Below are 12,683 nucleotides of genomic sequence, written 5' to 3'. Positions count from 1 at the left end.
CTGCTTTCAGTCTTCCATGGATTCTGGTGAGAAATTAGCAGTTAGTCTTATTGAAAATCCCTTATACATGTTGAGCCACTCCTCTCTTGCTGCTTTCAAGATTCTCTCTTTGTATTTATCTTCAAAAGTTTTATTTTGATGTTTCTAGTGTAGATTTACTTGAAGTTTTTGAGCACAGAGTGTGTTAAGCCTCTGGGATATGTATACCAGTATTTTTCATGAAAGTTGAAAAGCCTGCAGGCATTACTTCTTCAAATATTCTTTCCGCCTGTTTTCCCTCTTCTTCTCACATACATACTCTTAATTATGTGTATGTTGGGACACTTGGTGTCCCGCAGGTCACTGTTCATTTTCCTCATTTTTTTATTCTTTCTGTTCCTCAGATTAGATCATCTCAATTGACCAAATTTAAAGTTTGCTGATTTTTTTTTTCCTGCCAGATCAAATGTTGAGCCTCCCTGGTTAAGTCTTTTATTTCAGTTATTATACCTTTTAAATCTAGAATTTTTATTTGGTTATTTTTCATAAATTTTATCTCTTTATTAAAATTCTATTTTTTGAGACATCAATCTCATACTTTCCTTTAGTTTTTATGTTTTTAAAAATATTTTATTTATTTATTTATTTAGGCTACTTTGGATCTTAGTTGCGGTATGCGGGATCTTCATTGCAGCACGCAGGCTTTTCTCTAGTTGTGACATGCAGGCTCCAGAGCGCATGGACTCTGCAGTTGTGGCATGCGGGCTTAGTTGCCTCACGGCATGTGGGATCTTAGTTCTCCAACCAGGGATGGAACCCACGTCCCCTGCTTTGGAAGGTAGACTCTTTACCACTGGATCACTGGGAAAGTCTCTCCTTTAGTTTTTAAATATGACTTCCTTCACTTGCTTAGTTATATTTAGAATGGCTAATTTAAGTGATTTCTCTAGTAATTTCGACTTCTGGGTTTCCTTAAGGACAGTTTCTATTGATTATAGTTTTTTCTGTGAATGGGGTATATTTCTTGTGTCTCTGCATGTAGCCTAATCCTTGCTGAAAACTGGACACTTTAAATAATAAAATGGGCAGCTCTGGAAATCAGACTGCCTCCCCACAACCACCAAGGTCTCTTGCTGTTGCTGTGTGTTGCATCGACTTTGCTGCTCTTTTGTTTGTTTGTTTTGTTTTAATGACTTTCTTGAAGCAACTCTATAAAGTCTATATATTTTGTTGTTGTGTGTGGCCCTTGAGGTTTCTTCTAGCTTTGCTCAGGGGTCAGCTAATCATTGCAAATAGCTTTTTTTAAATGACTGGAACTAGCAGGTCTCACAGGCTTTGCTGATAGACTCCGTGTGTGTGTGTTGGGGTACAACTTCTGTGCTCAGATAAGCCGTCTACAGCTCTGCCTTAGTCTTTACTTTCTGCTTCTGCAGGAAATCTCAACGTCAGCCGGAGAGGAGTTTAGGGTCTTCTCCGTTTTCTCTAGGCATACATATAGCCCTGGCCAGGCATGTTGCCCTGTTTATGTCTGTGGTCTTCTAGATTCCCATTGTCCAGGTCCTCTTTCAAAGGTTGTTTTGTTTTGTTTTTGTTTTTTTGGTTTCTTTTGAGCTATCATTTGCCCCAACTATTATGACTACCTCAGGCAGCTGTGATATTCAACAACTGTCACTGACAAATGCCAGGGAAAAGACTCTTCACTCAGAGCAGGTCTAAATATGGTCAAAAAGAGATAAATCCTGTACACGAATGCTTCCAGAGAACTGTCAGACAGCATAAATAATGACAATTCTCTAAGAAAGATGATTTTGGAAGGTCCAAACCTTCTCTGACCTCTCTAGTACCTGGTAGGTTTCTGCTTTTATCCAAGACCATGGGACTGTTGCTGTTCAAAACTGCTTTGGAGCAGGGAGAGGGATATGGTAATAGGGCAAGTTTAAGTGCCACAAATCTAACTGTTCTTACCAAGATTTAGCCATTTTTCTTGAATAAACACTTCTCAGATTGTTCAAAGACTTAGATTAATTTCCAGAGATCTGAAAAAGTTGATTTTGACAAACTTTGCCAATATTCTCATTTCTTTTACGAGAGGTGGATTTTTGGAAGTCCTTTCTCTGCCATCCCTGATAAAATCACTCACCTCAGTTTTAAGAGTAATATTACTTCATATAAGAGCATGATGACAGGATTATTTCTTTTGGTACATACAGATGTTGCTCCACTGTCCTTTCCCTTGCATTGTTTCCAATGAGAAGTCTACAGTCATTCATCTCTTTGTTCCTTTGTATATAATTATCTTTTTCCCTCTCTGGTTTCTGTTAAGATTTTCTGTTTATAACTGGTTTTAATTAATGTGATTATGAATAGTCTTATGTAATTTTATTCATGTTTCTAGTGTTTGTTAATCTTGGATCTGTGGTTTTATAATTTTCATCAAATTTAGAAAAAATTCTAGCCATTTTTTCTTCAAATAATTTTTGTTCCCCACCCCAACCTCCTTTGAAGCTCCAATTATACCTTTTTTAGGTTTAAGTTGTCCCACAACTCACTGATGCTTTCATCATTTTTTCCCAGTCACCTCTTCCTGTCTATTTTATTTTCTATCATTTCCACTGCTTCCTTTGTTATTCTCTATGTAATTTGATTTTTCCCTGGATACCTTCAAGATTTTCTCTTTACTGTTGGTCTTTAGCAGTTTGACTATGATGTACTTGCTTGTGTTTTTTTTCCTTATATCTTTTTTTGTTTGCCTTTGTTTTAGCATTTATCCTGTACAAAGCTCACTGAGCCTCTTGGATATTTTTGAGTAATGTCTTCCATTATTTTCCTGCTTTATACATCTTAAGCAGTAGCCACACTCACTATTTAAACAACCATGAAACACACGTGATTGCTTTTTATCCAAAAAGTAATGTTGAAGTATAGTTTCAAGGGGGAAGATGGAAGAATAAACAAGTATTACTTATTTTAAGATATTCTACAACCAGCTTATTCCAAATTGTGGATCAACTCTCTTTACTAATGCCTTAAAAATAAAAAGGATATATCCCAATGTATTAAAGCCATGCCCAGCTTTCTTCATCTCTAGGAGTGAAAATGTGATGCAGGGGAATTTTTCATTTTTCACGTTAGCCAGTTACATTCCTAGCAAGATAGAAACAAATTCATGCTGCAATTTCCCATTAAAACTATAAAACAAAAGCTAATTACCATTTAATGTCACTGAATTACACATCATTCCACTTGGTAATCTAAAATTATCGTATACTACTCACCAGGGTAAAACTTCCTTACAAAGTAATTCCATTGTAAGTTAAAAAGTCTTTGTAAGGGTAACTCTGAAAACTAACCAACAATTTTAGCATTATTCGCACCCTTCCTTCAAGTAACATATGAGATAAAGAAAAAAGAACTTTGGAAAGTATAAAATGGCATATACATTTAAGATGATAACTTTGCTGTTTCAAATTCTAAATAATCCATACACATCCTGTTTCATACATCATACACATTAATTTCAAGTAACAACTGTTAGGAAAATACCCAAGGTTACACAAAGTGAATTTCTACAAGGAAAGTAGGTTTCATTTTATTTTATAGGTACTCTACATAGACTGAATTACTGAGAAGATTGCTAAATCTCTTCTTTACTTTGTGCAGCTTAGGTGGAACTACATTACTAATTCATACCAAAAAATCACTTATTGAAGGAGAGGAAAATTAGCCTCAAATGTCATATGTAACAGCATTAGTTCTCAAGATACCACAGTTGGGTATGAAGATGAAGTATATCACAGATGTCCGCAAAACTTACCTAATCATACAAACATTACAGTTCAAAAGAGAGAACAATTGATTTTCTGAAGTAAAAGGCTTTTGAGAACAGGATGAACCTATTGAAATGCAAAATCTTTACTAATAATTAATAACCCAGAGGTTCTCAACTCAGCTATAGCTAGGAAGCAAGTAAAGGTCAGTCTTAACAGAGTATCTGCCAACTGCCTAATAGTTCCCACCAAGAGTTAGTAAAAAACAATAAATATTGTTTTAATTGTAAAATGTAAAGAACTTCAGAGTACTTGAGATATGAGATTTTCTTCTTGTAGTAGCATTTTATTAAAAGTATTCTAAAGCAGGTAAAAATCAAAATACAACAAAGAAAATGTATTCCCTCATTTTAATATAGATATGCAGCATTCCTATGGGAGCAGCGGTTTGTGCAATTTTCATTTAGGTGGCCTGCTCTGACCATTACACAATTAAGTCAATAACTAAAAATGAAGAAAACACCTCTACTTCACATTTTCTTTGGGGTGTATCTGCTGTCTCAACGGGCAACATGAAATACTTTTTTATGTGTTAAGTTTGTATTATGTAATGTTGATACATACAAAATACAAACATACACACAGAAACACACACGCACATATACGTTATATACTATAGGATAAAAACTGGTCAACTCGTTACTTAGCTGAACAGCTAGAATATTAAAAATACTATTGAAACTCCTGTGTACTTTCTCCAAATTCAGTTCATCTACTCTCCCAGAACTCCATTCTACTAGAGGCAATTGGTTTTCACTTTTTAAGAGATTTACCTTCAGTGTATTTATCTGTAAACTATGTATTCTTTTATTTTACTGTTTGTGCAGTTAACAAAAGTAGTAATACTGTATGTAGTAATCTGAAATCACTCATTTCACAAAATATATTTCTAAGATTCATACAGGTTAATATACATAGGAGTAGTTTGTTCATTTTTACTGATGAATTTATTTCACAATTCTATACAACAATGTATTTATCTATTCTCCTGTCAATAAACATATGAATTGTTTCCAAAATTTTGTTTTTATAATACCTGTTTCAGCGAATTTCTTTGGAAAAATTTTTGATTCCTACTTATGTATATGTGCAAGAGTTTCTGCAGGGTGAGGCTTTTCATATTGTGAGTCACATCGTAATGAAATCAACGTAGTTACTATAAACAGTTTTTCATGTTTTTAAAAAGAATAGAAATATTGTTTCATGAAACTTGGTTCCAGTTATTTCTATATACGTATACACATGTATATTTATATATTTATGATAGTAGTGGGATCAAAGTGTACAATGTAATGTAATGTGGGTCTGGTTCCTAAAAGTTTGAAAAAGCCATATAATAACAAGCAAAATTGCTGTGTTACAATATGTTCATACTTAGTTTTACACATTAAGGCCAACATGTTTTCAAATTGCTTATAGCAATATACAGACTTACTTGCTCTGTCCAAGAATGTAGACATTTTCTGTATCCTCACTAACACTTAGTTGAAATGGTCTCTTATTTTGGTTTTTAATTTGCATTTTCTGATGACCATGAGATTTAGTATATATTTATTAGGCATTTGCTGTACTCCTGTAAAAGACATTGCTTCATGATTTTGTATATTTTCTATTAGGTTTTCTCTGATTGATTTGTAGGAGTTCTTTAATTTTGACATGAGTACTTCACGTGTTATATGTGTTGCCATAGTTTATGACTTATTTTCACTTTCATTATGGTGTATTTTGATTAACAGAAGTGCTAAAGTTTAAGGTAGTCAACTTCATCAATCATGTTTCATACCTTGTTTATGGTTAATCATTTCTTTTATGCTTAATACCTTGATTAAGAAAGTATTTCCCAACCAGAAGACATAAAATTATGATCTAATGATTTTATCTAAATGTTTTAAAGTTTTACTTTCACATTTAGTTCTTCAATCTATATTGGATGAACTTTCTGTATGGTACATGGAGTGGAATGAATTTTACTTATTTCCAGAGATAACTCTGTCCCACTACCACTTACTGAATGGACCATCCTTCTCCCACTGCTCCTGGTCTCTAATGCTTTCCCTTGTATCAAGTTTACAAATATTTGTGGTTTTGAATCTAGGTTTGCTACTTGGTTCTATTGTTGAATATTTTCCCCAGAACTGATAAGACAATGTTATGTCTACTTGAGATTTAGAAGATATTCTTACACCCAGTAGGGCAAGTATCCCCATCTGATTTTTCCCTTCTGAAGTGATTTGGTTAATGAGTTTCTGTTCTTCAGGTAAATTTCAGAATCAGGATAACCCAGAAAAATGTAGTAAGTAGTCATCCAAATTTCTCAAAAACCTACGGTGAAATTCTGGGTTAGAATTCCACTATGTTAAAATCAGATTGATTCATATAGATGTAATAAGTTATTTTTCAAATCTCTTAAAATCTATGTCACCAATTTATCAGAATTCTATTGAACCTATGAATCAATCTGGAGAGAATCAACTTTAGAATACTGAGTCCTCTAATCTAGAACTCATATATGTGTGAGTTCTATATGTGACCCATTATATTGAAGCCTCTGTAATCAAGTTTTTTGACAGATATGGCACACATTTTGTATTTCTTGTTACCTCACTTCTTCTTGATGTAGTAAATCTTTTCTATTTTAATTATGTTTATAACTTATTTTGGTGGCATATATAAATTGATATTTTATATGCTTATCTTATGACTAGCCAATTAAAAAATTTCTCTTATTTATTCTAAAGACTTGTCAGCATATTACTTCTTTGTAGACAATGATATTATTTTTAAGTAAGAGCTTTGTTCCTTCTATTTACATTCTTGCACTATCATTTATTTGTTTACCTACTTATTTTCTGCTTGCTGTGCTGGCTAGAACAATATAGTACTCAATGCTGAATAGAAATAATGACAGTGGATAAGCTTGCCTTACTCCATATTTAATGAATAATACTTTGACATTTCATATTTTTACAGGTGTTTGCCGTACGTTTTGTATAGTTACTCTCGATTACATTAAGGAAATTTTTTTGATTGACAATTTGTTATGAGTTTTTTTAACCCAAGAATGATTGTTAAATATCTTCCACATCTATTAAAATAATCATTCATTTTACTCTTTTAAATATTAATGTACTGAATAACATTTACAGATTTTATAATGTTAAACTATCCTTGAATTTTATGATAAATTTTGACTTGTTCATGATGTAACACCTTTTTTTAAATACTGGATTTGGTTGTTTACTATTTGGTTTAATATACTTACATCAATGTTCCTTAGTAATACTGGCCTATCGATTTTTGTTCTTTTATTGTTCCTTTGCCTATATTAGACTTGGGTATTCTGGTTATTATCGCTATGAGGAATATGTTGGGTAGTATTTACACATTTCAATTCTACCAAAGAGTATTTATTACACTAAAGGATATTTTAACTGAAAGTTTTATATGAATAATTTCTAAAACACATGGGCCTATAATTTTTGTAGAACATTTTATACCATTTATTCAATTTACTTAATATGCATAGGGCTATTCACAGGCTATTTATTTCTTGTTTGCAAATTACACTTTTCTAAGAATTTGTCTATTTAAGTTAAAGTTTTATGCTTCTTCCCATAAAGACTGAAAATCAAACAGGTTGAAGACCATAGACTTTGAGACAAATCTCTGGAGTTCAAATTCCATCCCTATTATACATTGTCAAAGTGATCTTGAGTAGGTTACTTATTTCTTTGTTGTTCTTGTTGTTTTTGTTTTTGGCTGTGCTGTGCGGCTTATGGGATCTTAGTTCTCTGGCCAGGGATTGAACTCGGCCCCTTGGCAGTGAGAGCTTGGAGTCCTAACCACTGGATGGTCAGGGAATTCCCGGTTACTTATTTCATTTTATGTGATTTTTTTGGTAAGTTATTAAACCTCTTTAAATTCAGTTTTCCCACCTATAAAATAAAATAATAATTAAATCATAGGATATTTGGGATGCACAGAATGTAAGTAAAGCTCTCAGAAGTGTTCTTGGCACATAACAGATATTACATATATTTGATTTTGTTTTCATCATTACTTCATTCCATTAATTTCTACATTTTTATTTATTTTCTTTTTGAGTTCCTTTTTCCTTGAGTCTATTCCTTCTCCACTCTATTTTAAGTAAGATACTTAGCTTATTACTTTTACTTTTTCTTCTCTTCTATTTAAGGTAAAAAATAATATTCTTTCCCCTTTACTTTTAACTTAAATACTCATCTTAACTTTCACCTTTTCTTCTTTTCTAGTATAAGCATTATAGGTCTCCTAGACTTCTATTTTTCACTCTGTTTCTCGCACAAATATTTTTTTTAATAGAGGTTAGAGTTACATATAGTGAGATGCTCAGATATTGAATATGATATTCAATAAGTTTTGACAAACGCATTATCAAACCACAGAACATTTTAATCACTACAGAATATTCCCTCATGGCCTTTCTTAGTCAGTAACCCCTCCTGAAATAGTCACTAATTTCATTTCTATTTCTATAGGTTTACTTAAGTATTCTAGAATTCTACGTCATTGGAATCATATAGCATGATTGAGTCTGGCTTCTTTTACCAGAATACCATTGCTGGATCCATCAGCTCATTTTATTTTAATATTGAGTAGTCCATTATATACACAGACTATCATTTGTTTACACATTTCCCTATTGATAGAATTTAGGTTGTCTCCTGCTTTTGGCTATATTGAATAAAGCTGCTATAAACATTCTTTGTAGTGTGCCTTCTGAGGCATTTTTTCTTTTGGCTTAAAATCTAGAAGTGGAATTGTTGGGTCATATGATAAGTAGGTGTTTATTTTAAAAGAAACTACCCAACTATTTTCCAAAGTAGTTGTACCCTTTTGCACTTCAAAGAGCAATGCATGAAAGTTCTGTTTGCTTTATAGCCTGTACAACATTTGGTGTTGACAACCTTTTGTTATATTGACCATTCTTTCAGATTCATAGTGATATCTCATCGTGGTTTTGATTTGTATTTCCATGACAATGAATAAGATTTAGCACTTCTTCCTCTGCTTTTTAGATGTTTTGTGTATTTTATTTTGTGAGATGTTTAAGTCTTTTCCACATTTTATATCTCCTTACTGAGTTGTGAGAGTTTTAAAATATTCTTAATAGAAATCCTTTGTCAGATATGTGTGTTGTAAATACATTATTCCTTTCTGTTTAATCTTACTGGCTGTATAATTTCTGGATGGTGTATTTTGATGAGCAAGTTTTTAACTTTCAGGAAATTTATATTAGTAATTTATATTTTATGGTTCATTCCACGTCCTCTCTAAGAAAACTTGTCAGCCTCAAAGTTGCACAGATATTCTCCTATGATGTTTCCTAGTAGCTTCATTATTTTAGTTTTTATACTTAGATCTCTGATCTACCTTTAATTCCATTTGGTATGACATGAGGTAGAAGTCAGGCTTCTTCTTCCATATGTATATTTGGAAAATATTTTCCTTCCATACTGAATTGCTCTATCAGGCTTTTCATCTATTTCTAGTTCACTGAGAGATATTTTAAATCATAAATAGATATTATATTTTGTCAAATATTTATGCATTTATTAAAAATGATTTTTCTTTAGTATATAAATGTGATAATTACATTGACTGACTTTTGTATGTTAAAAAAAACCTTGCCTTCTTAGATTAAATCACACACCATCGTGTAGTATTCTTTTTATATATTCCTAACTTTAATTAAAGTTGGGTATCTACCTAAAAATGGAATCACTGGGTCATACAGTAACTTTGTTTTACTTTTTGAGAAACCACCAAACTGTTTTTCCCAGCAATTAAGCCATTTTATATTCCCATAATCAGTATGTCTCCATCATATTTTATTTAATTAATTAATTAATTTATTTTTTGCGGTACACGGGCCTCTCACTGCTGTGGCCTCTCCTGTTGTGGAGCACAGGCTCCGGACGCACAGGCTCAGCGGCCATCATGTTCCAGTGATGCCAGACTTCTCTTTGTTCCTCAAATATACCATGTTTTTTCCTGTTTCCTTTGCCTGATGTGCACCCTCCATCCTACAGGTGGTTAATATTTCACCGTCAGTCTCATCTATGATTCTTCCCCATGGAAGTCTTTTCCTTCACAGGAGTTTTCAAAATTATAATTTCTCAACTACTTGTATAATTATTTGATTTCTGTCTGTATTACTTGCTTAACTGAAAACTCCCTTTTGAACCGGCACTGTATCCCTTCTCCTAAATGGAAGAATGATTGAATGGAAGTCATCACATGGATATGTTTTGAATGAATAAATACAACATTTTAAATCAACTATACTCGAATAAAATTTTTAAAAAAATTTTTAATAAAGCAAGCTTTGCCTATGGCATCATCTTACTGACCTCAGACCATGTCCTGAGCCCCCAAAGATCATTCTTGCATTGATCCTCCCAGGGTCTCATCCTATTCCCCTAGTCATGGACTTCTCTGACTCAGTGCTTCTCATCCACTTACTCCTTTGCTTTAGATCATTTAGCACCAACTCTGACTTCTATATCCTAGAACTCTTTTTTCATCCTATTTGTTTGGTAAAATGTTTTGGGCAACATTTTTGCTCTAATACAACTTGGCTGCTTACATCCTTGGTAAATCTTGACACTGTGCTTCAGTTTGCACTTCCCATGTCCACATCTAAACTCTCTCCCTAGGGAAATCAGTTCCAGATGTACCAAGACATAGCCTGACAACAAAAGGAACATGGAAATAATTTCAGAGTTAGCAATCACAACCCAGTTACCAGATCTAAGACAGGTGTCATAATTCTAAGCCCCAAAAGGCCAGCTTTGATTGACATTGGCTCAGAAATTGGATCTAAACATGGGCTGTCAGTGGAACATATAAGGCAGACTGAGAAATTTTGGAGGGACTCATGTAGGTCAGGCTATGCCCCAGCAAATGACACACAAGTATATATAACACAACTTTTTCTCCCTCACAAATTGGTTTACAGCTGACCCTAAATATATCAGCTTCAAGCAGAATAGTGAACACGGAATCTCATTGTCTGAAGCATAACTCAAATCTGACAGTGAACATAGTACCTGCATACAATCTGTGGTAAGGGGTTTTTCCTGAAATGTTTCAATCTCTGGATATTTCTCTTACTCATGCTGTTTCAGGAGCTTGGGGGGCTCTTGTCTCACAAACCAGCCTGACACGCTTTGCACAAATGATTTTGCCTTTGTTTTTGTTTTTAATATTAGAATCCTTGCCTCAGCCTTACTGGGATGATGTTCCTTGAGTGAAATAAACCTGTTCAAAAACTCTGTCGCAGACACTTTGACTCTATGGTCTTGGCAAGTCACTTCATTTTTTCTTGGATCTTAGTTCAATTCACCTTTTTAAAAAATTAATAGTATTGGTAGTTATCTTGCAATATCACTGTGAAGATTTATTAACTTAATAAAAGTATATATTTAAAATTTCTGTGGCAGGGCCTGCAACACTAACCATAGTGGTATGAAAAATTGTTAGGTATCTTTGAGCAAATACATATTTGAGCGCAGACTAGGAATATGATCTTGTGAGGATGATAAGGATGGCTGATCCATAAACTCTGTCCTATGGAGCTTTTGGTACAGTGACAGATGTAAGACATATAAAAACAATAACAATACTAACAACAGAGGTTATACCTAAGGGTAGTACTGAACTGTCCCAAATATAGGTGCTACTTCCCCCCCCAGGATGGCTAAAAAAAGAGGGATTTTAACATGGCCTACAATTCTGGTGGAAGGAAAAACAGGGGCTAGGAAACAGCAAAAATATAGGACATGGACCATTAAACAACAGGTTAAATAAGCATTGAATAGAATAGTTTGTGTAGAATACCAGTTCAACCAAGGGAAAAGTCAGATTTATGGCTAGGAAGCAGGTTAGGGTCATATCATGGAAGGTTTCGGACATTAGGCTAAGATGTCTGGATTTTATGTGCAGGCAGTGGATGTCAGTGATAGTTTTTGACAAGTTGTTTTAAAAGATTAGGCTTCTCACTGGAAGGAAAAGTTGGAGGAGGGAAACACAGTGAGGGGTGCTGTTAGAAAGCCAGGAGGCACTGAGACCACCTAACCCATAAATATCTACATCATAATTGAGATAACAAGAATGGTGACAGCAAAATTGCCTGTGTTTCCCTTTTCACCTGGCTGAACTAAGGTTAGCAAAGCATGTGAGAAACTTTACATTCTATTCCAAAGAGCCCCAGAGGAAAATGGTTAGGCTGAGAGCAAGGACCTCCATGTTAATGATAGAGTAAAGGAGCATCTGAGCTCTGAGAGGAGAATGCCACTGATTCCGGTGAACTGCAGCTTTGTATGACTTCATCTTCTAGAGGGTGTTGTACTGTTTCCCTATTATGCTTTCAGAGACAACATCTTAGATATCTGCCCTTTATTGAGAATAAGGTCAATATTTCAACAAATTTAGATGCACATCTAGCTCTGGAGCCTGCGAGCAACAACTACTGAGTCTGCATGCCACAACTAGTGAAGCCCGCGCACCGCAATGAAGAGTAGCCCCTGCTCGCCACAACTAGAGAAAGCCAGCACAGAAACAACAAAGACCCAACACAGCCAAAAATAAATAAATAAAATAAATTTTAAAAAAGGAGCATAGGGGCTTGATAACATGGTACTGAAAACTTTTCTGCCAGTTTATAAAACTATCTTCAAGAATTCCAAAGAGAAAATATTAACTTTTAAGATGAGCAGTGAAATTTAGGAAGAGAAAATACCAGTATATATTTGGGGTGTCTCTTTCTTATTGGCCTCAGAGTACTTTGCAAAGATAATTTCAAAGGTTCTTACAAGAAGGCAGATACATGGTAAC

Source organism: Tursiops truncatus, chromosome 14 (genome assembly GCF_011762595.2).
Source record: "Tursiops truncatus isolate mTurTru1 chromosome 14, mTurTru1.mat.Y, whole genome shotgun sequence".
NCBI lineage: Eukaryota > Metazoa > Chordata > Mammalia > Artiodactyla > Delphinidae > Tursiops > Tursiops truncatus.
This window is presented reverse-complemented; position numbering follows the sequence as displayed.